At 41.4% G+C, this 26,797-nt stretch overlaps 1 protein-coding gene across 1 annotated transcript in view; it reads right to left on the bottom strand.

The window, feature by feature from the left end:
• The window catches only part of col27a1a (collagen, type XXVII, alpha 1a), a gene marked incomplete at both ends in the record, with an annotated part of 366,083 nt that overhangs the window by 251,265 nt on the left and 88,021 nt on the right, over positions 1-26,797 (bottom strand). The gene's annotated exons all lie outside the window — the stretch shown is intronic.

The following is a 26,797-nucleotide window of genomic DNA, read 5'->3' as shown; positions in this document are numbered from 1 at the left end:
CCACCCGGCCCCTACTCAGAAGGTCATGCGCCATCGCAATCTTCGCTCTCTTTCTCCAACTGCTCTCTCCTCTTCTATCCTATCATCTCTTCCTTCTGCTAAATCCTTCTCCCTCCTGTCTCCAGATTCAGCCTCTTCGACCCTACTCTCCTCCCTTTCCGCATCCTATGACACACACTGTCTCCTTTCCTCCCGCCCTCCCCTCCTGCTCCGGGGCTGAGTGACTCATTGCGAGCTGACAGAACCAGGCTGCGGGCAGCTGAGGAAAACTAAACTTCTGGAGGACCTATCATCCCCTCCCTCCTCCCTCTCTGCGGACGACTTTGTCAACCACTTTGAAAAGAAGATTGACGACATCCGCTACTCATTCACTTAGCCTATTGAGTCCACTGGTCTCACTCACATAGGACTACCATACGCCTTGACCTCTTTCTCCCCTCTCTCTCCAGATGAAATCCTGCGACTAGTGATGTCTGGCTGCCAGACAACCTGCCTGCTCGACCCCATCCCCTCCCTTCTCCAGACCATCTCTGGAGACTTTCTCCCATTCCTCACTTCCCTCATTAACTCATCCCTGACCACTGACTGCAGCCCCTCGGACATCAAAATGGACCGAGTCGCTCCCCTCCTTAAGAAACCATCACTCGACTTATCTGACGTCAAAAACTATACACCTGTATCCCTTCATTCTTTTCTTTCCAAAACACTTGAGCATGATCTTTCTGATCAACTTTCTCATTATCTCTCTCGGAAAGATCCTCCTGACCCTAACCAGTCAGGCTTCAAAACAGGTCACTTAAACGAGACTGCAATTCTCTGTATCACAGAGGCTCTTTGCACTGCCAAAGCTGACTCTCTCCCCTCTGTTCTCATCCTCCTAGATCTATCAGCTGCCTTCAACACTGTGAACCATCAGATCCTCCTATCCACCCTCTCAGGGCTGGGCATCTCAGGCTCTGCACACTCTTGGATTGCATCCTACCTGGCAGGCCACTCCTACCAGGTGACATGGAGAGGATTTAAGTCTGCACCACGTACTCTCACTACTTGTGTCCCCCAGGGCTAATTTCTAGGCCCTCTCCTCTTCTCTCTATACACCAAGTCACTCGGTGCCAACATATTCTCACATGGTCTCTCCTATCATTGCTATTCGGATAACATTCAACTACTTTTCTCCTTTCCCCCTTCTGACACCCAGGTAGCGACATTAATCTCAGAACGCCTGGCAGCTATCTCAGCTTGGATGTCGGCCCACCACCTCAAGCTCAACCTCGACAAGACGGAGGTGCTCTTCCTTCCAGGGAAGGCCTGCCCACTCAAAGACCTCTCCATCACGGTTGACAACTCCACAGTGTCGCCCTCCCAGAGTGCAAAGAACCTTGGCGTGACCCTGGACAACACCATGTTGTTCTCTGCAAACATCAAAGCAATGACTCTCTCCTGCAGGTTCATGTGCTACAACAGCTGTAGAGTACGACCCTACCTCACACAGGAAGTGGTGCAGGTCCTAATCCAGGCACTTATCCTCTCCCGGCTGGACTACTGCAGCTTTCTGTTGGCTGTGCTCCCCGCTTGTGCCATCAAACCCCTGCAACTTATCCAGAACACTGCAGCCTGCCTGGTTTTCAACCTTCCCAAGTTCTCTAATGAAATAATAATAATAACTCTCATGAAATAAATTCATTAGGCCTTAATCTATAGTTTCACATGACTAGGCAAGGGCACAGCAAGGGACATAGGCCCACCCACTTGGGAGCCAGGCCCAGCAAATCAGAATCAGTTTGCTCAGTTTGGCCGGGCGTCCAGCTCTAGGCAGAGTCTTGGTGGTTCCAAACTTCTTTCATTTAAGAATGATGGAGGCCACTGTGTTCTGAGGACCTTCAATGCTGCAGACATTTTTTGCTACCCTTCCCCAGATCTGTGCCTCGACACAATCGTGTCTCGGAGCTCTACAGACAATTATTTTGACCTCATGGCTTGGTTTTTGCCCTGATATGCACTGTCAACTGTGGGACCTTACAGTGAGGGAAAATGTATTTGATCCCCTGCTGATTTTGTACGTTTGCCCACTGACAAATAAATTATCAGTCTATAATTTTAATGGTAGGTTTATCTGAACAGTGAGAGAGAATAACAACAACAAAATTCAGAAAAACGCATGTAAAAATTTTTATAAATTGATTTGCATTTTAATGAGGGAAATAAGTATTTGACCCCCTCTCAATCAGAAAGATTTCTGGCTCCCAGGTGTCTTTTATACAGGTAACGAGCTGAGATTAGGAGCACACTCTTAAAGGGAGTGCTCATAATCTCAGCTTGTTACCTGTATAAAAGACACCTGTCCACAGAAGCAATCAATCAATCAGATTCCAAACTCTCCACCATGGCCAAGACCAAAGAGCTCTCCAATGATGTCAGGGACAAGATTGTAGACCTACACAAGGCTGGAATGGGCTACAAGACCATCGCCAAGCAGCTTGGTGAGAAGGTGACAAATGGAAGAAACACAAAAGAACTGTCAATCTCCCTCGGCCTGGGGCTCCATGCAAGATCTCACCTAGTGGAGTTGCAATGATCATGAGAACGGTGAGGAATCAGTCCAGAACTACACGGGAGGATCTTGTCAATGATCTCAAGGCAGCTGGGACCATAGTCAGCAAGAAAACAATTGGTAACACACTACGCCGTTAAGGACTGAAATCCTGCAGCGCCCGCAAGGTCCCCCTGCTCAAGAAAGCACATATACAGGCCCGTCTGAAGTTTGCCAATGAACATCTGAATGATTCAGAGGAGAACTGGGTGAAAGTGTTGTGGTCAGATGAGACCAAAATCGAGCTCTTTGGCATCAACTCAACTCGCCGTGTTTGGAGGAGGAGGAATGCTGCCTATGACCCCAAGAACACCATCCCCATGGAGGTGGAAACATTATGCTTTTTGGGGTGTTTTTCTGCTAAGGGGACAGGACAACTTCACCGCATCAAAGGGACGATGGACGGGGCCATGTACCGTCAAATCTTGGGTGAGAACCACCTTCCCTCAGCCAGGGCATTGAAAATGGGTCGTGGATGGGTATTCCAGCATGACAATGACCCAAAACACACGGCCAAGGCAACAAAGGAGTGGCTCAAGAAGAAGCACATTAAGGTCCTGGAGTGGCCTAGCCAGTCTCCAGACCTTAATCCCATAGAAAATCTGTGGAGGGAGCTGAAGGTTTGAGTTGCCAAACGTCAGCCTCGAAACCTTAATGACTTGGAGAAGATCTGCAAAGAGGAGTGGAAGAAAATCCCTCCTGAGATGTGTGCAAACCTGGTGGCCAACTACAAGAAATGTCTGACCTCTGTGATTGCCAACAAGGGTTTTGCCACCAAGTACTAAGTCATGTTTTGCAGAGGGGTCAAATACTTATTTCCCTCATTAAAATGCAAATCAATTTATAACATTTTTGACATGCGTTTTTCTGGACTTTTCTGTTGTTATTCTGTCTCTCACTGTTCAAATAAACCTACCATTAAAATTATAGACTGATCTTGTCTTTGTCAGTGGGCAAACGTACAAAATCAGCAGGGGATCAAGTACTTTTTTCCCTCACTGTATATAGACAGATGTGTGTCTTTCCAAATCATATCCAATCAATTGAATTTACCACAGGTGGACTCCAATCAAGTTGTAGAAATATCTCAAGGATGATCAATGGAAACAGGATGCACCTGAGCTCAATTCCGTGTCTCATAGCAAAGGGTCTGAATACTTAGGTAAATACGTTTTATTTTATTTTATTTTTTTATACATTTGCAAAAATTTCTAATTTTTTTTTTTGCTTTGTCATTATGGGGTATTCTGTGTAGATAGATGAGAATTTGTTTGATTTAACAAAATTAAAAAGTAAAGCGGTCTTAATACTTTCCGAATGCACTGTACATGCACATTTGTCTCCGTTTCAGCACCAACTGGTTGATCTTGTAGATTATTTAGGCATATTTTAGGGCTAGGAAAGTATGTATGACTTAGAAAAAAACAGGTTTGGAGAGCCTTTACGCAGGAAATATACTGATGGATCAAAAATACAGTGCCATATTCAAGTTCAGTCCATGACATATTGGAAGTTGAAAGAAATTGTACAATAGGGGTTGAACAATAGGCTAATCTACCCTCACTAATCATGGAACTGTAATGACAACGGTCCAATCATCGTGAACCGTGTGCCAGGCTACAGGTTTAAATTGAGTTTCATAATGATTCAAATAGGCTACAGTTCCCAAATTATTGCACAACATTAGCCTAATATGATTCACTATTGCTAGCGACCGTCAGCAACAACTACACGGACATGACAGAGAAAGAAGGTAAACAAAATGGAATGGAATGATGCAAAATGTAGGCTACAAATTGAAAGAAACACTACAGTTATATGTGGGTATTACTGATGGTGGCTCCCGATAGTGGCTAATATTTAACTTGATACAAATTGTAAAATAAAATAAAACAGAAAAAAGCTTGGGCATACAATTAAAATATTCTAAAGCGCATAAATCAACTTGGTAGGTTCGGCGCTACGGAAGCCGAGATTTCATCCCCACAAATTATGAGGGCATACAATTAAAATGTTGAGTAACGGTACAGCTATTTATAGCCTACTTCACTGTTGGAAAGGGGCCGCAATACAGTTTGCTTCCATATGACTGGTTTCATATTCGTCTCCAGGGATTATAAGGAAAAAACATCTAAAAAAATGTATATTTCTATTTATAATCCCTTTCTCCAAATGGATTACTTATTTACCTAGGTCTTATCAATAGCTCTTATCGATTTATAAATTACAGTGCATGGAGAATGCTGTTATTTCGATCAGCAAAAAAAAATTCTACTTGGAACCGGAAGGTTTGCTCAAACTTATTCATGTTTCCTTGTGCGTAAAGGTAGTGGAATAATGAGGAAATTAAGTCAAGGTCAGAATACACAGTATCTGTAGCAGTGGAGGCTCCTCAGAGGACGAAGGGAGGACCATCATCCTCAATGAACTTCATAAAAATAAAAATAGTGAAACATAAAATAATTAATCCTTTTAAGATAAAACTATACTAAACATATTCACATGTCACCAAACAATAGATTAAAACACACTGTTTTTTAATAAAGGTCTACAGTAGCCTCAACAACACTATGTAGGGTAGCACCATGGTGTAGCCGGAGGACACATAGTTTCCATCCTCCTCTGGCTACATTGACTTCAATACAAAACCTTGAAGGTCAAGGTAAGCTTTTGGTTTTATTAATGTATTGCCACCGGGGCTTGTCGGTGTAATTGCTAAACTGCTTGCTGATTGCATGTAATGCATGATTGTAACAGGTTTACTAACGCGATAGTTCTAGTAGCAATGTTGACTATGAGCATCTCATGTTAATATGAATTAATATGGCTACAGGTTCATCTGCCTCACCTAAAGCCAATTCTGGTGGGAAGCTGCTATAGACCAGCAAGTGCTAACAGTCAGTATCTGGATAACATGTGTGAAATGCTTGATAATGTATGTGATATCAACAGAGAGGTATATTTTCTGGGTGATTTAAATATTGACTGGCTTTCATCAAGCTGCCCACTCAAGAAAAAACTGTAACTAGTGCCTGCAACCTGGTTCAGGTTATCGGTCAGCCTACCAGGGTAGTTACAAACAGCACAGGAATGAAATCATCAACATGTATTGATCACATCTTTACTAATGCTGCATAAATTTGCTTTAAAGCAGTATCCAAATCCATCGGATGTAGTGATCACAATATAGTAGCCATATCTAGGAAAACCAAAGTTCCAAAGGCTGGGCCTAATATTGTTTATAAGAGGTCATACAATACGTTTTGTAGTGATTCCTATGTTGTTGATGTAAAGAATATTTGTTGGTCTGTGATGTGTAATGAGGAGCAACCAGACGCTGCACAAGGCACATTTATGAAATTGCTTATTTCAGTTACTAATAAGCATGCACTCATTAAGAAAATGACTGCAAAACTGTTAAATCTCTGTGGATTGATGAGGAATTGAAACATTTTATGGTTGAGAGGGATGAGGAATCAGATGGTTCATTCATCACAAAATATACTGGTATTTCCAATTACTTTAATTATTTTTTCATTGGTAAGATTAGCAAACGTAGGCATGACATGCAAGCAACAAACGCTGACACTACACATCTAAGTATAACTGATCAAATTCTAAAAGACAAGCATTGTAATTTTGAATTCTGTAAAGTGAGTGTGGAAGAATTGAAAAAAGTATTGTTGTCTATCAACAATGACAAGTCACCGGGGTCTGAAAACTTGGATGGAAAATGACTGAGGATAATAGCGGACGATATTGCCATCTTCAATCTATGCCTACTAGAAAGTGTGTGCCCTCAGGCCAGGAGGGAAGAAAAAGTCATTCCGATACCTAAGAATAGTAAAGCCCCCTTTACTGGCTCAAATAGCAGACTAATCAGCCTGTCACCAACCCTTCGTAAACTTTTGGAAAACATGGTGTTTGACCAGATACAATGTTATTTTACTGTAAACAAATTGACAACAGACTTTCAGCACGCTTATAGGGAAGGACATTCAACAAGCACAGCACTTACATAAATGACTGATGAGACAGAGAAATGGAAAAACGAATGATTTAGCCCTATTATGGAAAGAACAGCTCAAATAATAAAAGAGAAAAAACAGTCCATCATTACTTTAAGACATGAAGTTCAGTCAATATGGAAAATTTCAAGAACTTTGAAAGTTTCTTCAAGTGCAGTCACAAAAACCATCAACCGCTATGATGAAACTGGCTCTCACGAGGACCACCACAGGAATGGAAGACCGAGAGTTACCTCTGCTGCAGAGGATAAGTTCATTAGAGTTACAAGCCTCAGAAATTGCAGCCCAAATAAATGCATCACATAGTTCAAGTCACATCTCAACATCAACTGTTCAGAGGGGACTGTGTGAATCAGGCCTTCATGGTTGAATTGCTGCAAAGAAACCACCACTAATGGACACCAATAAGAAGAAGAGACCTGCTTGGGCCAAGACACACAAGCAGTGGACATTAGACCGGTGGAAATTTGTCCTTTGGTCTGGAGTCCAAATTGGAGATTTTTGGTTCCAACCGCCGTGTCTTTGTGAGACGCTGTGTGGGTGAACAGATGATCTCTGCATGTGTAGTTCCCACCGTAAAGCATGGAGGAGGAAGTGTTATGGTGTGGGGGTAATTTGCTGGTGACACTGTCTGTGATTTATTTAGAATTCAAGGCACACTTAATCAGCATGGCTATCACAGCATTCTGCAGCAATTCGCCATCCCATCTGGTTTGGGCTTAGTAGGACTATCATTTGTTTTTCAACAGGACAATGACCCAACACACCTCCAGGCTGTGTAAGGGCTATTTTACCAAGAAGGAGAGTGATGGAGTGCTGCATCAGATGCATCAGATTACCTGGCTTCCACAATTGAGATGGTTTGGGATGAGTGGATGGCAGAGTGAAGGAAAAGCAGCCAACAAGTGCTAAGCATATGTGGGAACTCATTCAAGACTGTTGGAAAAGCATTCCAGGTGAAGCTGGTTGAGAGAATGCCAAAAGTGTGTAAAGCTGTCATCAAGGCAAAGGGTGGCTATTTTAAGAATCTCAAATATAAAATATATTTTGATTTGTTTAACACTTTTTTGGTTACTACATGATTCCATATGTGTTATTTCATAGTTTTGATGTGTTCACTATTATTCTACAACGTAGAAAATAGTAAAAATAAAGAAAAACCCTTGAATGAGTAGGTGTGTCCAATCTTTTGACTGGTACTGGATAGAAATATAGGACCGAACACACATCACAACAAGAGAGACAACCCAACACTACATAAAGAGAGACCTAAGACTACAACATAGTGTGGCAGCAACACACGACAACACAGCATCGTAGCAACATGACATTATAACAACATGGTAGCAACACAACATGGCAGCAGCACAACATTGTAGCAGCACAAGACATGGTTCAAACATTATTGGGCACAGACAACAGCACAAAGGGCAAGAAGGTAGAGACAACAATACATCACGCGAAGCAGCCACAACTGTCAGTACGAGTGTCCATGATTGAGTCTTTGAATGAAAAGATGGAGATAAAACTGTCCAGTTTGAGTGTTTTTTGCAGCTATTTCCAGTCGCTAGCTGCAGCAAGCTGGAAAGAGGAGCGACCCAGAGATGTGTGTGCTTTGGGGACCTTTAACAGAATGTAACTGGCAGAACGGGTGTTGTATGTGGAGGATGAGGCTCTAGTTTTGTCGCACCTGGACTACTGTTCAGTCGTGTGGTCAGGTGCCACAAAGAGGGACCTCAGAAAAGTACAATTGGCTCAGAACAGGGAGTACATGGAGAGCAAACATTAATAGTATGCATGTAAATCTCTCATGGCTCAAGGTTGAGGAGAGATTGACTTCATCACTACTTCTTTTTGTAAGAAGTGTTGACATGCTGAATGCACCAAGGTGTCTGTTTAAACTACTAGCACACAGCTCGGACACCCATGCATACCCCACAAGACATGCCACCAGAGGTCTCCTCACAATCCCCAAGTCAAGAACAGACTATGGGAGGCACACAGTACTACATAGAGCCATGGCTACATGGAACTCCATTCCACATTAGGTAACTGATGCAAGAAGTAGAAGACAGATAAAAATACACCTTATTGAACAGCTGGGACTGTGAAGAGACACACACACACAGGCACAGACACACATACACATGATAAGACACGCACTCTACACACACGTACACATGGATGTTGTATTGTAAATATGTGATAGTGGAGTAGTGGCCTGAGGGAACACACTACATGTATTGGGTAAAGTGTTATTTGTATTTTGTATTTATTAAGGATTTTTATTATGGATCTCCATCAGCTACTCTTCCTGGGGTCCAGCAAAATTAAGGCAGTTATACAATCTTAAAAACTTTACAATACATTCACAAAATATTAAATGTAATGTCATGTAATATGAAATGTAATGTCATGTAATATTTTAAATAGTGTATATAACTGCCTTAATGTTGCTGGACCCCAGGAACAGTAGCTGCTACCCTGTGAGAGCAGGAGATCGCATAGATGTGAGAAGGAATTATAACAACGAGAAAAGTAATCATGCTGTTTGTGTGTTGCTGCTATGAAAGTGAACTGTGTTTGCATGTAATCGGTGTGTATTCATTCCGCCGATTCTGTTGAAAAATGTTTCTTGAAAAATAAAAGGAGAGCCGCACACTCTAGGAGCTCAGATGCAATAATTTAATAACCTAATAACCAACGTTTCAACAGACAAGCTGTCTTTATCATAGTATAATGACAAACACTGCGGGTCACTAGTTTATAAAGTGTCAAAGGACACACACAGGTGTCTGTAATCATGGTCGGGTGTGGCCTGATATCATTGGTTAATTCACAGATAAACAGAACATACAAAAAACATGAATGGATAGCATACAATCATAGTAAAATCACAATAATCACAGGAATGGCTTCAAATCAAAGTCTACGTTGAGACCGAAGGGAGCAAGGGTCTTTAAATTAAAGATCCAGGCAGCCTCTCGTTTTAACAATAAGTTGTCAAGGTCACCCCATCTCCTAGTGAGGGTGACATGTTCGATGCCGATATAACGTAGGGACAAAATCGAGTGGTTCGCTTCCAAAAAGTGGGCCGCGACTGGGTATGTCGAGTTTTTGCACCTAATGGTGCTACGATGCTCAGAGATTTGTACTTTTAATTTGTGCTTTGTTTTACCCACACAATTTTTACAACATGGACAAGTTATAAGATAAATAACTGCCTTAGTGGAGCACGTGATAACATCTTTGATTGATCTGTTTCCCTGTTTGGGGGTGTTTGAAGGATCTACATTTGTAAGTGCCATTGCATTGAGCGCAGCCATTACACTTGTAGTTTCCATCCGGTAGAGGCGCAAATAGACGTTGTGCAGGGATATTTAGGGGTGTTAAATCAGAGTTTACCAATCGATCTGAGATTTCTGCCCCGCGGGAATACGACCAAGGGAGGGTCCGAAAACACATTACCGATACTGTCATCGGATCTTAGAATGTGCAAATGTTTGTGAACGATTCCCTTCATTTGTTCAGAGCACTTTGAATAGCATGTAGTTAGAACGCAAGAATGCTTATTTTTGCGAGACAACCCGATAATTGCTTCGAAACTGAACCTAAGCTATACTGAATCTAATTTTACACATACAGTGGGGAGAACAAGTATTTGATACACTGCCGATTTTGCAGGTTTTCCTACTTACAAAGCATGTAGAGGTCTGTAATTTTTATCATAGGCACACTTTTAAAAAAAATTTATTTAACCTTTATTTAACCAGGTAAGCCAGTTGAGAACAAGTTCTCATTTACAACTGCGACCTGGCCAAGATAAAGCAAAGCAGTGCGATAAAAACAACACAGAGTTACATATGGGGTAAAAAATATAAAGTCAAAAATACAACAGAAAATATATATACAGTGTGTGCAAATGTAGCAAGTTATGGAGGTAAGGCAATAAATAGGCTATAGTGCAAAATAATTACAATAGTATTAACACTGGAATGCTAGATGTGCAAGAGATTATGTGCAAATAGAGATACTGGGGTGCAAAATAGCAAATTAAATAACAATATAGGGATGAGGTAGTTGGGTGGGCTAATTTCAGATGGACTGTGAACAGGTGCAGTGATCGGTAAGGTGCTCTGACAACTGATGCTTAAAGTTAGTGAGGGAGATAAGAGTCTCCAGCTTCAGAGATTTTTGCAATTCGTTCCAGTCATTGGCAGCAGAGAACTGGAAGGAATGGCGGCCAAAGGAGGTGTTGGCTTTGGGAATGACCAGTGAGATATACCTGCTGGAGCGCAGACTACGGGTGGGTGCTGCTATGGTGACCAATGAGCTAAGATAAGGCGGGGATTTGCCTAGCAGTGATTTATAGATGGCCTGGAGCCAGTGGGTTTGACGACGAACATGTAGTGAGGACCAGCCAACAAGAGCATACAGGTCACAGTGGTGGGTAGCGTATGGGGCTTTGGAGACAAAACGGATGGCACTGTGATAGACTACATCCAATTTGCTGAGTAGAGTGTTGGAGGCTATTTTGTAAATGACATCGCCGAAGTCAAGGATCGGTAGGATAGTCAGTTTTACGAGGGCATGTTTGGCAGCATGAGTGAAGGAGGCTTTGTTGCGAAATAGGAAGCCGATTCTAGATTTAACTTTGGATTGGAGATTCTTTATGTGAGTCTGGAAGGAGAGTTTACAGTCTAACCAGACACCTAGGTATTTGTAGTTGTCCACATACTCTAGGTCAGACCCGTCAAGGGTGGTGATTCTAGTCGGGTGGGCGGGTGCCAGCAGCGTTCGATTGAAAAGCATGCATTTAGTTTTACTAGTGTTTAAGAGCAGTTGGAGGCTACTGAAGGAGTGTTGTATGGCATTGAAGCTCGTTTGGAGGTTTGTAAACACAGTGTCCAATGAAGGGCCAGATGTATACAAAATGGTGTCGTCTGCGTAGAGGTGGATCTGAGAGTCACCAGCAGCAAGAGCGACATCATTGATATACACGGAGAAAAGTGTCGGCCCAAGAATTGAACCCTGTGGCACCCCCATAGAGACTGCCATAGGTCCAGACAACAGGCCCTCCGATTTGACACACTGAACTCTATCTGAGAAGTAGTTGGTGAACCAGGCGAGGCAGTCATTTGAGAAACCAAGGCTATTTAGTCTGCCAATAAGAATGCGGTGGTTGACAGAGTCGAAAGCCTTGGCCAGGTCGATGAAGACGGCTGCACAGTACTGTCTATTATCAATCGCGGTTATAATATCGTTTAGGACCTTGAGCGTGGCTGAAGTGCACCCATGACCAGCTCGGAAACCGGATTGCATAGCGGAGAAGGTACGGTGGTATTCGAAATGGTCGGTGATCTGTTTGTTAACTTGGCTTTCAAATACTTTCGAAAGGCAGGGCAGGATGGATATAGGTCTGTAGCAGTTTGGATCTAGAGTGTCACCCCCTTTGAAGAGGGGGATGACCGCGGCAGCTTTCCAATCTCTGGGGATCTCAGACGTTATGAAAGAGAGGTTGAACAGACTAGTAATAGGGGTTGCGACAATTTCGGCGGCTAGTTTTAGAAAGAAAGGGTCCAGATTGTCTAGCCCAGCTGATTTGTAGGGGTCCAGATTTTGCAGCTCTTTCAAAACGTCAGCTGTCTGAATTTGTGTGAAGGAGAAGCGGGGGGGGGGGGGGCATGGGCAAGTTTCAGCGGAGGGTGCAGAGTTGGTGGCCGGGGTAGTGGTAGCCAGATAGAAAGCATGGCCAGCTGTAGCAAAATGCTTGTTGAAATTCTCGATTATTGTAGATTTATCGGTGGTGATAGTGTTTCCTAGCCTCAGTGCAGTGGGCAACTGGGAGGAAGTGCTCTTATTCTCCATGGACTTTACAGTGTCCCAAAACGTTTTGGAGTTAGTGCTACAGGATGCAAATTTCTGTTTGAAAAAGTTTGCCTTTGCTTTCCTGACTGCTTGTGTATATTGGTTCCTAACTTCCCTGAAAAGTTGCATATCGCGGGGGCTATTTGATGCTAATGCAGTACGCCACAGGATGTTTTTGTGCTGGTCAAGGGCAGTCAAGTCTGAGGAGAACCAGGGGCTATATCGGTTCTTAGTTCTGTATTTTTTGAATGGGGCATGTTTATTTAAGATTGAGAGGAAATTACTTTTAAGGAACAACCAGGCATCCTCTACTGACGGAATGAGATCTATATCCATCCAGGATACCTGGGCCAGGTCAATTAGGAAGGCCTGCTCGCTAAAGTGTTTTAGGGAGCGTTTGACAGTGATGAGGGGTGGTCGTTTGACCGCGGACTTCAACTGTGAGAGACGGAATCTAAAACAAAAATCCAGAAAATCACATTGGATTTTTAAGTAATTAATTTGCATTTTATTGCATGACATAAGTATTTGATACATCAGAAAATCATAACTTAATATTTGGTACAGAAACCTTTGTTTGCAATTACAGAGATCATACGTTTCCTGTAGGTCTTGACCAGGTTTGCACACACTGCAGCAGGGATTTTTCCTTCAGGTTTCGGGGCTGTCGCTGGGCAATCGGGACTTTCAGCTCCCTCCAAAGATTTTCTATTGGGTTCAGGTCTGGAGACTGGCTAGGCCACTCCAGGACCTTGAGATGCTTCTTACGGAGCCACTCCTTAGTTGCCCTGGCTGTGTGTTTCGGGTCGTTGTCATGCTGGAAGACCCAGCCACGACCCATATTCAATGCTCTTACTGAGGGAAGGAGGTTGTTGGCCAAGATCTCGCGATACATGGCCCCATCCATCCTCCCCTCAATACGGTGCAGTCATTTTTCCACATTTTGTTGTGTTACAGCTTGAATTTAAAATGTATTAAATTGAGATGTTGTGTCACTGGCCTACACACAATACCCCATAATTATGTTTTTAGATTTTTTTTGTCAATAAGTATTCAATTCCTTTGTTATGGCAAGCCTAAATAAGTTCAGGAGTAGAAATGTGCTTAACACGTCACATAATAAATTGCATGGACTCACTCTGTGTGCAATAATAGTGTTAAACGTGATTTTTGAATGACTACCTCATCTCTGTACCCCACACATACAATTATCTGTAAGGTCCCTCAATTGAGCAGTGAATTTCAAACTCAGATTCAACCACAAAAATAGGGAGGTTTTCCAATGCCTCGCAAAGAAGGGCACCTATTGGTAGATGGGTAAAAAGAAAAAAAGCGGACATTGAATATCCCTTTGTGCATGGTGAAGTTATTCATTACACTTTAGATGGTGTATCAATACACCAAGTCACTACAAAGATACAGGTGTCCTTCCTAACTTAGTTGCTGAAGAGGAAGGAAACTGCTCAGGAATTTCACTGAGGCCAATGGTGACTTTAAAACATTTACAGTGTTTAATGGCTGTGATATGAGAAAACTGAGGATGGATCAACATTGTAGTTACTACACAATACTAACCTAAATGTCAGAGTGAAAAGAAGGAAGCCTGTACAGAATACAAATATTCCAAAACATGCAACCTATTTGCAATAAGGGACTAAAGTAAAACTGCAACAAATGTGGCAAAGTGCTAACTATATACTAAGAATGACATGTAGATTTGTTATTTTACGGCCCCTGTAGGCATAAAAAAAAGAAGAAAAAAAAAGATATTTGATGAAGCACTGAATTTGGCCTTTACTGCTATAGCCAATAGAAACACATTAAAAAACACATTTGTGGGCCTCCCGAGTGGCGCAGCGGTCTAAGGCACTACATCGCAACGCTAGAGGCGTCACTACATGCTGTTGCCAGAGAATTTAATGTTAATTTCTCTACCATAAGCCGTCTCCAACGTCATTTAAGAGAATTTGGCAATACGTCCAACCGGCCTCACAACCGCAGACCACGTGTAACCACGCCAGCCCAGGACCTCCACATCCGGCTTCTTCACCTGCGGGATCGTCTGAGACCAGCCACCCGGACAGCTGATGAAACTGTGGGTTTGCACAACTGAATAATTTCTGCACAAACTGTCAGAAACCTCCCGGAAGCTCATCTGCATGCTCCTTGTCCTCACGAGGGTCTCGACCTGACTGCAGTTCGGCTTCGTAGCCGACTTCAGTGGGCAAATGCTCACCTTCGATGGCCACTGGAGAAGTGTGCTCTTCACGGATTAATCCCGGTTTCAACTGTATGGACATATGGCAGACAGCGTGTATGGCGTCGTGTGGGTGAGCGGTTTGCTGATGTCAACGTTGTGAACAGAGTGCCCCATGGTGGCGGTGGGGTTATGGTATGGGCAGGCATAAGTTATGGACAACGAACACAATTGCATTTTATCAATGGAAAATTTGAATGCACAGAGATACCGTGACGACATCCTGAGGCCCATTGAGTCTCATCTTTCTATGGTGGTATACTGAACAAAAACATAAACGCAACATGCAACCATTTCAAAGACTTTACTGAGTTACAGTTCATATAAGGAAATCAGTCAATTTAAATAAATTCATTAGTCCCTAAACTATGGATTTCTAATGACTAGGCAGGGGTGCAGCCTTGGGTGGGCCTGGGAAGCCATTGGCCCAATGCTCTTAAACGCTAGGCTACCTGCTGCCCTATGGAAGGTGACATATGTGGCATTGTGTTGTCTGACAAAACTGCACATTTTAAAGTTGCCTTTTATTGTCCCCAGCACAGTGTTTATTTCAGCTCATGAAACATGTGACCAACACTTTACATGTTGAGTTTATATTTTTGTTCTGTGTAGTTTGTAGCTCAAACGGTTGGGATTTTACTGACAATTTTCTTGTCCGGATCATCTCACGTGTAATAAAAGACCGCTTTCACAAGCCCCATGCTATGGAACAGGTGCAAACCTTATATCGGCTGAAATCGTGGATTCATGATTTCTTGTTTTTGATTATTATCTGTGTACTTGTTTGGCATTTTTTGTGCATTATTAGGAGCTAGTGACACAAGCATTTCGCTGCACCCGCTATAACATCTGCTAAACTGTATACTGTGTAACATCTGCTAAACTTTGATTTGAGCACGCAAACGTCTGCCTCAGCCTGGACATGACAAACATTTTTATATGTTTTATACAGAGTTAAATATGCATGTGAAAACCAATAACACAAATAACAACCCAAGGAATAAATATGGCCCCTTTGTACCGGGATTCGACATTTCCACTGGCCATGTTAACTGAAAAATGGTGCGTAGAGTCAGTGCAAGAAACGCTGTACATTTAGGATATAAATGCTTTCCTGTTGTAGTCAATGCTCCCCCAAACACCCCCCACCCCCATATCACAGCCAAGGACAGAGGAGGAGGAGGAGGAGGGGGAAAAAAACAGAGGGGAAAGAAAGAAAATACTCCTGTTGTCCAGTTTTCCTATAGCACAGCCCTGAGCTACGGTTACAAACATCCCAACATCCTGTTAACCACCACTGTAGAGCCCACACTGCAAAAGCATTCTTGATGTCAGACATTCTTTCAACATCTAACAAACATCATCACTAATGCATAAATTATCTAATGAAATTACCTTAGCACATACTGATATATCATAGAAATCAAGCACTGTATGTGAAAGTTTCATAGAATGCATTTGCCCCATTGTTTATGTGTTTAGTTGGTGGCCCACTCTTTATGGTATGCATATTTTCACAGAGTTTTACAGAGTTGTTCAGAAACAACCTTTAGCCTCTACACCATGGGCACCTCATGTAGATCTCAAAGAATTGGACCGATATGAGTAACATGGTAGTAGCTATATGTTGCCCTCTGATAGGTGGAATTTCCCCACCTATAGGCTTATATGTTGATCTTGGGTCAGTTTAGCATTTTCCAACAAATGGTTAAGGGTCCCGCACAGTCAAAAATGTGATTTCCCTGTGTTTTATATGACATTTCAACACTATGACATTGGAATGATACTGTAAAAATTATGGAAATGCCCTTTTAGTGTAAGAACTGTTTGAAAATACCACCTGGAAAACAGTTTGAGTTAATTGATCAATAAGAGAGTTCTTACACTAAAACTGCATTTTCATAATTTCACAGTATCATTCAAATCAGATTTTATTTGTCACATGTACCGAATACAACAGGTGTAGACCTTACAGTGAAATGCTTACTTACAAGCCCTTAACCAACAATGCGGTTTTAAGAAAAATAGCCAAAAAAAATCAAATAAATACAATATAAAATACGAAATAAAAATAACAAATAATTAAAGAGCAGCAGTAAAAATAAATGTTACGAACCCCGTGGCTTTAAATGTCTAGGGTGGATGGACATGAGACCCGTAACATAATTCATGCAAATTATAAGCGTGACATGGAACAGTGAGAACAAAAACTACACGACAACCATAAACTACCGTCAAACATAAAAGGTTTATTTTTGAACACACGGTAAAGGTTTGGGAAAAAGGGCTGAGCAGGACCCAAGAAATGAAACAATAGTGTAAAAAAAACCTAAACTGATCTTGCCTGACTCAAGAACCGCTAATCATACAAAAATACAGTGGGTGGTCCGCTCAGGTCTAACTAGTGTTTTTAGACAGTTTTCTTCCTATGGGTAATGTACGCCCAAGGGCAACTTGCTTAAATTCCCCTTTTCCCAGAAACACACAAAGTTACCAAACAGAGTAACCAGCAAATGAGTGAGTACACAAAACACAGGACACCACAGTATCCATACTCACATACGGAAATAGTCTCTAACAAAATTACCAAACAGAGTAACCAGCAACTTAGTGAGTAAACAAAACACAGGACACCACAGTATCCATACTCACATACGGAAATAGTCTCTAACAAAATTACCAAACAGAGTAACCAGCAACTTAGTGAGTAAACAAAACACCACAGTATCCATACTCAAATACGGAAATAGTCTCTAACAAAGTTACCAAACAGAGTAACCAGCAACTTAGTGAGTACACAAAACACAGGACACCACAGTATCCATACTCACATACGGAAATAGTCTCTCCTAACAAACAGGATCTGGGTAGCCATTTGATTAGATGTTCAGGAGTCTTTTGGCTTGGGGGTAGAAGCTGTTTAGAAGCCTCTTGGACCTAGACTTGGCGCTCCGGTACCGCTTGCCGTGCGGTAGCAGAAAGAACAGTCTACGACTAGGGTGGCTGGTGTCTTTGACAATTTTTATGGCCTTCCTCTGACACCGTCTGGTATAGAGGTCCTGGCAGGAAGCTTGGCCCCAGTGATGTACTGGGCCGTACGCACTACCCTCTGTAGTGCCTTGCGGTCGGAGGCTGAGCAGTTGCCATACCATGCAGTGATGCAACCAGTCAGGATGCTCTCGATGGTGCAGCTGTAGAACCTTTTGAGGATCTGACTCTGGTTAGATGAGACTAAAATTGAGCTTTTTGGCCAGCAAGGAAAACACTATGTCTGGCGCAAACCCAACACCTCTCATCACCCCGAGAACACCATCCCCACAGTGAAGCATGGTGGTGGCAGCATCATGCTGTGGGGATGTTTTTCATCGGCAGGGACTGGGAAACTGGTCAGAATTGAAGGAATGATGGATGGAGCTAAATACAGGGAAATTCTTGTTTCAGTCTTCCAGAGATTTGAGACTGGGATGGAGGTTCACCTTCCAGCAGGACAATGACCCTAAGCATACTGCTAAAGCAACATTTGAGTGGTTTAAGGGGAAACATTTAAATGTCTTGGAATGGCCTAGTCAAAGCCCAGACCTCAATCCAATTGAGAATATGTGGTATGACTTAAAGATTGATAATGTAAAATTAAAAGCCATACAGAAAGACTCATGTGAAGGTGAAATTACAGAGGAGGAACTTCTGGATGCAATTAAAGACTTTAAGTCCGGGAAAACTCCAGGGTTGGATCACATACCAGTCGAGGTATACCAAACCTTTTTTGATATACTCAGAGGACCGTAATTAGCATGTTTTAACCACTCCTATGTAAATGGAGATTATAAGACACTCAAGAAGAAGGTCTGATTTAATTATTACTGAAACAGGATACAAGTGGAAAATATAAAGATCCAGTCCATTAAAAAAATTGGTGGCCCCTTACACTTCAGTTTTGTGATGCAAGAATTCTAGCAAAATGTATAGCGCATAGAATTAAAAAGGTATTGTCGGACATTATTCATTCTAATCAGACAGGTTTTTTTACATGGGCGATACATTGGAGATAATATAAGGCAAGTACTGGAAACAATAGAACACTATGAAAAATCTGGGAAACCAGGCCTACTATTCATAGCAAACTTCGAAAAGGCATTTGATAAAGTACGACTGGGGTTTATATATAAATGCCTGGAGCATTTCAATTTTGGACAATCTCTTATAAATTGGGTTAAAATCATGTATAGTAACCCTAGGTGTAAAATAGTAAATAATGTATATTTCTCAGAAAGTTTTAAACTGTCAAGAGGAGTGAAACAAGGTTGTCCACTATCGGCATATCTATTTATTATTGTCATCGAGATGTTAGCTATTAAAATCAGATCCAACAATAATATCAAGGGATTAGAAATCCAGGGCTTAAAAAAAAGGTGTCATTGTACGCTGATGATTCATGTTTTCTTTTGAATCCACAACTTGAATCCCTCCACAGCCTCATAGGGTATCTAGATACATTTTCTAACCTTTCTGGATTACAACCAAATTATGATCAATGTACTATATTACGTATTGGATCACTAAAAAATACAATATTTACATTACCATGTAGTTCACCAATAAAATGGTCTGATGGTGATGTGGATATACTCTGAATACATTTCCCAAATGAAATAAATGATCTCACTCCCCAAAAAATTTATAGAAAGTTAGCAAAAATAGATAAGATCTTGCTACCATGGAAAGGTAAATACCTGTCAATTTGATTAACTCTTTAGTATTATCCCAGTTTACCTATTTGCTTATGGTCTTGCCTACGCCTAGCGAACAGTTTTCTAAATTATATGAGAAAAGAAATATTCCATTTTATTTGGAACGGCAAGCCAGACAAAACGGGTCTATTTATATAATGATATGAATTAGGAGGACAGAAATTATTAAATATTAAAGCATTAGACCTATCACTAAAAGCTTCAGTCATACAAAAATTATACTTAAATCCAAACTGGTTCTCTAGCAAACTAGTAAGATTGTCTCACCCAATGTTCAAGAAGGGACTTTTTCCCTTTATTCAGATTACAACCCCTCACTTTCAGGTATTTGAAAAGGAAATAATCTCCCAAATATCACTATTTCTAAAACAAGCCATAGAAAGTTGGTTGCAATTTCAATTTAATCCTCCAGATATGACAGAATATATATTGCAACAAATATTGTGGTTAAACTCAAATATACTAATTGATAAAAAACGTTATTTTTTGAGAAAATGTTTAAAAAAGGTATAATCTTCGTAAATGATATTATTGGTAGGAATGGTGGAGTTATGTCGCACATGCAGCTAACAAAAACATATGGAAATGTCTGCTCTACCCAAAATTACAACCAAATAATTGCAGCATTACCGCAAAAATGGAAGAGGAAAGTGGAAGTAGGAAAAAGTAAGGAACTTGTCTGTCGGCCTTGCATTAAAGAACATAATTGGTTTAAGAAAATTGTGATAGATAAAAAAGTTTACCAGTTTCATTTAAGGACCAAAAGATTGACAGCCGTCCCATATAGATTGCAAAATAGTTGGGAAGAGATTTTTGAATTTAAATTATTTTATCAAATTCTTGCTACCAATATAATGTTATTTGTATGGGGGATACAATCTTCCCAGCTCTGCAGATTTGGCTGTGAAGAGACAGAATCATTAGATCATTTGTTTTGGTACTGTCCATTTGTAGCTTGTTTCCGGACACAGGTCCAGGAATGGCTGAAGGATTGCAATATTTGCATAGAGCTGACCCTGCAGATAGCACTACTGGGTGATCTGAAAAGTCATACTCAATCGATCAATAATATAATAATCCTTTTAGCAAAAATGTTTATTTTCAATTCACAAACTGTAGAAACAATGAGAATAGAAAGCTTCAGAACTTTTGTAAAACATCACAGTACAGTTGAAAAATATATGGCAAATAGAAATCCAATATGGATGGTATTAAGAGATAGATGGGAGGTGTTAAATGTTGCTGAAGGATGGGACTAATAACAACAACTAATAACAACAAGATAACTAGTGTAAGACATGCTGTGTCCATAATAAGTATATAGGTTATATATTGTGAGCTTTTGTGAAAGAGCACAGTTAGAAAGATATGGCATATAGAAGCATACCAGATGGACATCATGAGAATGATCGGAGGAAGTTCAGGAGTAAAAAAAATATATATATAATTATTGACTGTGTTCTTAAAATGTATATAGTATATATAAGCATGAAGTAGAGGCCTAAGCATTGTTGTTCACTAGTTTACTCCAATTAGGGAAAGGATGGTGGGGTTGGAAAGTATAAAGGGAAATATTTATGTATTTTTTTTATTTTACCTTTATTTAACTAGGCAAGTCAGTTAAGAACAAATTCTTATTTACAATGACGGCCTACAGCGGCCAAACCCGGACGACGCTGGGCCAATTGTGCGCCGCCCTATGGGACTCCCAATCACGGCCGGTTGTGATACAGCCTGGCATCGAACCAGGGGGTCTGTAGTGACGCCTCAAGCACTGAGATGCAGTGCCTTAGACCGCTGCGCCACTCGGGAGCCCACATACTGTGGGCTCCTGATGTATATATATAGGTCATGTGCCTTTTACTGAGGAGTGGCTTCTGTCTGGCCACTCTACCATAAAGGCCTGATTGGTGGAGAACTGCAGAGATGGCTGTCCTTCTGGAAGGTTCTCCCATCTCCACAGAGGAACTCTGGAGCTCTGTCAGAGTGACCATCGGGTTCTTGGTCACCTCCCTGACCAAGGCCCTTCTCAAACGATTGCTCAGTTTGGCCAGGCGACCAGCTCTAGGAAGAGTCTTGGTGGTTCCAAACTTCTTCCATTTAAGAATGATGGAGCCTACTGTGTTCTTGGGGACCTTTAATGCTGCAGAAATGTTTTGGTACCCTTACCCAGATCTGTACCTCGACACAATCCTGACTCGGTGCTCTACAGACACTACCTCATGGCTTGGTTTTTGCTCTGACATGCACTGTCAACAGTGGGACCTTATATAGACAGATGTGTGCCTTTCCAAATAATGTCCAATCAGTTTAATTTACCACAGGTGGACTCCAATCAAGTTGTAGAAACATCTCAAGGATGATCAATGGAAACAGGATGCACCTGAGCTTAATTTCGAGTCTCATAGCAAAGGGTCTGAATACTTATGTAAATAACGTATTTCTGTTTTAGGTTTTTAATACATGTGCAAACAATTCTATAAACCTATTTTTGCATTGTCATTATGGAGTATTGTGTGTAGATTGATGAGGACATTTTTTTATTTAATCCATTTTAGAATAAGGCTCTAATGTAACAAAATGTGGAAAAAGGGAAGGGGTCTGAATACTTTCCGAATGCACTGTATATGACACTGTGAAAAGAAGGAAGCCTGTACAGAATAAAACATATTCCAAAACATGCATCCTATTTGCAATAAGGGGCACTGCCTGCTGTCTGGACCTATTGTCGGGAGCAGCGGGCATACGCTTTCCTGCTTGTTGTGGGCCCGTGAATGGTTCACCAAATTGTGTGAGAGGTAGGAATGGGCGGATTTCTCAATTTCTTTCTCTGGCCGTTGTATTGGGCAGTTCAATCGTGAGAAATGTCTCATTCCCTGGAGCATAAACTTTGTGCTATCCAGGAGCACGAGTACAGGACATCAATTAGCTGCTCCCAACCATTTGAAACCAGCATCAGGAAATTGAGTCTATAAAAGTTAATGTGGGATTCAATGACATTATGAAGGGCAGCTCAGAACAGCTGAAGATTAATTTTAAAGAACTGATTGGTTTACTGCTTGACACCAACAAACACCCCATAATATCTCCCTAGATCGTGGCATTGAACGTTTCAGCAGACGTTTATCCCTCCATAAATGTCTACGAGACTATTGCAGCTCTGTGGGTGTAATATTTATTGACAATTTGAATACATTCTGGAAACAAAGCTCATTTTATAAGGAGGATGGGATCCACCCAAATCATTTGGGTTCCTGTATCCTTTCACAGCATTATAAGGCTGCGTTGAGACAATGACTTATCAATGACTGAAGCCCAGCTCAGTTAATCCCTACCATTGTGTCGCTGAGTTGTCATAATGCTTCAGCAAGTGCACATTATCCCAGGGGCGTTGGAAGACCCAAAACATCGCCGGCGGCGGAGAGGCACTCGGAGCGGCCTGCTGGTCCGACTTAGGAGGCGCGCACACCACCCACCGCTTCCGAGTATATTACTCGCAAATGTTCAATCTTTGGTTAACAAGGTCGATGAACTACGAGCAAGGATTTCTTTCCAGAGAGACATCAAGGCCTGTAACATACTCTGTTTCATGGAAACATGGCTCTCTTGAGATATTCTGTGGGTCCAGCCAGAGGGGTTCTCAGTTCAACGCGCAGATAGGAATAAATATCTCTCCGGGAAGCAGAAAGGCGGAGGTGTGTGTTTCTCATTCTCTGGGTCCCAGTTTTGTGTGTTTTATGTATATGTTGTGAAATGGTTAGATATTACTTGCTAGATATTACTGCACTGTCGGAGCTAGAAGCACAAGCATTTCGCTACACCTGCTAAACACGTGTATGTGACAAATATATATATATATATGTAAGTAACCTAATGTATGTCCCTCTAACTGCCCTGAATGCCTCTGCTGATCCCACAGCTTTTGTATGCAGTAATCATGTACTTATGGACCAGAGGTATACTGTTAGCACTGAGGGTGTGTGCCCTAGTAGGAAGGTCACTGTGTGCAGCTCACCCTGCCCTAACGTAAATAACATAAGTATGTCCACTTCTGCTAAGCTTCCCAGTAAAGCAATGAAATCAATCAAGCATCCCAGAAAAGTGCAAAAAATTGCCCACGTTAACATATGTAGCTTAAGAAACAAGGTTCATGAAATCAATAATTTGCTAGTAACAGATTACATTCATATCCTGACAATCTCTGAAACTCACTTAGATAATAGCTTTGATGATACAGTGGTAGCAATACATGGTTATAACATCTACAGAAAAGACAGAAATGCCAAAGGTGTAAGTGTTGCCGTTTTATATTCAGAACCACATTCCTGTTAAGCTTAGAGAGGATCTCATGGTAAATACTGTTGAAGTAATATGGCTACAGGTTCGTCTGCCTCACCTAAAGCCCATTCTGGTGGGAAGTTGCTATAGACCACCAAGTGCTAACAGTCAGTCTCTGGATAACGTGTGTGAAATGCTTGATAATGTATGTGATATCAACAGAGAGGTATATTTTCTGGGTGATTTAAATATTGACTGGCTTTCATCAAGCTGCCCACTCAAGAGAAAGCTTCAAACTGTAACTAGTGCCTGCAACCTGGTTCAGGTTATCAGTCAACCTACCAGGGTAGTTACAAACAGCACAGGAATGAAGTCATCAACATGTATTGATCACATCTTTACTATTGCTGCAGAAATTTGCTTTAAAGCAGTATCCAAATCCATCGGATGTAGTGATCACAATATAGCAGCCATATCTAGGTAAACCAAAGTTCCTAAAGCTGTGCCTAATATAGTGTATAGGTCATAAAATACGATTCATATGTTGTTGATGTAAAGAATATTTGTTGGTCTGTGGTGTGTAATGAGGAGCAACCAGACGCTGCACTTGACACATTTATGAAATTGCTTATCCCAGTTACTAATAAGAATTAAGAAATTGACTGTAAAAACTGTTAAATCTCCGTGGATTGGTGTACATTTGTCTTGGTAATTGGTCTTGCATGCCTTGCAAATTCACCAAAATAGCCTAAAGTTAGCTTAATCCTCTCTGGTTTTATATAAATTACACAACTTTCCCCAGACATTTATAGCCTGTCATCTACTTAGGCTATAACAAGGAAAATAATGTTTTGTGATAACTGCACTGCGATTTGTATTTTGTGGGGGGGGAAATGATCCCAATTTTGTATGTGTATGTGTGTGTCTGTGTGTGTGTGTAGGGGGGGTTTATTTCCATTGTGTACCTAGCATGGTCTGTTTCTATTGGGTAAAGTTAGAAAGTGGTATATTTCAATGACAGACATACACTACCAGTCAAACGTTTTGACACACCTACTCATTCAAGGGTTTTTCTTAGTTTTTACTATTTTCTACATTGTAGCATAATAGTGAAGACATCAAACCATGAAATAACACATATGGAATCATGTAGTAACCAAAAAAGTGTTAAACAAATCAAAATATATTTTATATTTTAGATTCTTCAAATAGCCACCCTTTGCCTTGATGACAGCTTTGCACACTCTTGGCATTCTCTCAACCAGCTTCATGAGGTAGTCACCGGGAATGCATTTCAATTAACAGGTGTGCCTTCTTAAAATTTAATTTGTGGAATTTCTTTCCTTCTTAATGTGTTTGAGCCAATCAGTTCTGTTGTGACAAGGTAGGGGGGTATACAGGAGATAGCCCTATTTGGTAAAAGACCAAGTCCATATTATGGCAAGAACAGCTGAAATAAGCAAAGAGAAACGACAGTCCATCATTACATTAAGACATGAAGGTAGTCAATACGAAGCATTTCAAGAACTTTGAAAGTTTCTTCAAGTGCAGTCGCAAAAACCATCAAGCGCTATGATGAAACTGGCTATCCTGAGGACCGCCACAGGAATGGAAGACCCAGAGTTACCTCTGCTGCAGAGGATACGTTCATTAGATTTACCAGCCTCAGATATTGCAGCCCAAATAAATGATTCACAGAGTTCAAGTAACAGACACATCTCAACATCAACTGTTCAGAGGAGACTGAGTGAATCAAGCCTTCAAGGTCGAATTGCTGCAAAGAAACCACTATTAAAGGACAACAATAATAAGAAGAGACCTGCTTGGGCCAAGAAACACAAACAATGGACAATAGACCGGTGTAAATTTGTCCTTTGGTCTGGAGTCCAAATTGGAGATTTTTGGTTCCAACCGGCGTGTCTTTGTGAGACGCGGTGTGCGTGAACGAATTATCTCCGCATGTGTAGTTCCCACCGTAAAGTATGGAGGAGGAGGTGTTATGGTGTGGGGGTGCTTTGCTGGTGACACTGTTTAGAATTCAAGGCACACTTAACCAGCATGGCTACCACAGCATTCTGCAGCGATACGCCATCCCATCTGGTTTGGGCTTAGCGAGACTATTATTTGTTTTTCAACAGGACAATGACCCAACACACGTCCAGGCTGTGTAAGTGCTATTTTACCAAGAAGGAGAGTGATGGAGTGCTGCATCAGATGACCTGACCTCCACAATCCCCCGACCTGAACCAAATTGATATAGTTTGGGATGAATAGGACGGCAGAGTGAAGGAAAAGCAGCCAACAAGTTCTCAGCATATGTGGGAACTCCTTCAAGACTGTTGGAAAAGCATTCCAGGTGAAGCGGGTTGAGAGAATGCCAAGAGTGTGCAAAGCTGTCATCAAGGCAAAGGGTGGCTATTTGAAGAATCTCAAATATATCATATATTTTGATTTGTTTAACACTTTTTTGGTTACTACATGATTCCTTTTGTGTTATTGCATAGTTTTGATGTCTTCACCTATTCTACAATGTAGTAAATAGTAAAAATGAAGAAAAACCCTTGAATGAGTAGGTGTTCTAAAACTTTTGACTTGTAGTGTATGTCTGATGTATTATTCCTTGGCAACGTGTGCCTGTATCATACCAAATTCATTAATCTGCTAAACTCATAATTTGTCCTCTCTATGAGGACAAGGTTGTAGTTTACATTGTCATCAGAGAAGAGGCTTCCTTATACACAGGAAACCCCCTTCTCTCTCTCTCTCTCACACACACACACACACACACACACACACACACACACACACACACACACACACACACTCAGAATCCAATCCAACAGAACCTCTGTCCAAGTTCCGAATTCAATTTCCTAGAAGTATGAATCACCCCAGTCAAGCCTTTCCTGCTTATTATGACACAAGTGACTTACAACAGTATGTCCCCACCTCCACCCTGAGCCCCACTCCTCCTGCTTACAGTATGATTGTTTTCCCTCCCTCCCTCCCTCTCCTTCCTTCCCACCAA

The sequence above is a fragment of the Coregonus lavaretus genome (genome assembly GCF_964263955.1).
Source record: "Coregonus lavaretus genome assembly, chromosome: 4".
Taxonomy (NCBI): domain Eukaryota; kingdom Metazoa; phylum Chordata; class Actinopteri; order Salmoniformes; family Salmonidae; genus Coregonus; species Coregonus lavaretus.
Note: the sequence above shows the minus strand (reverse complement) of the source record. Positions and strands in the feature narration are given on the sequence as shown.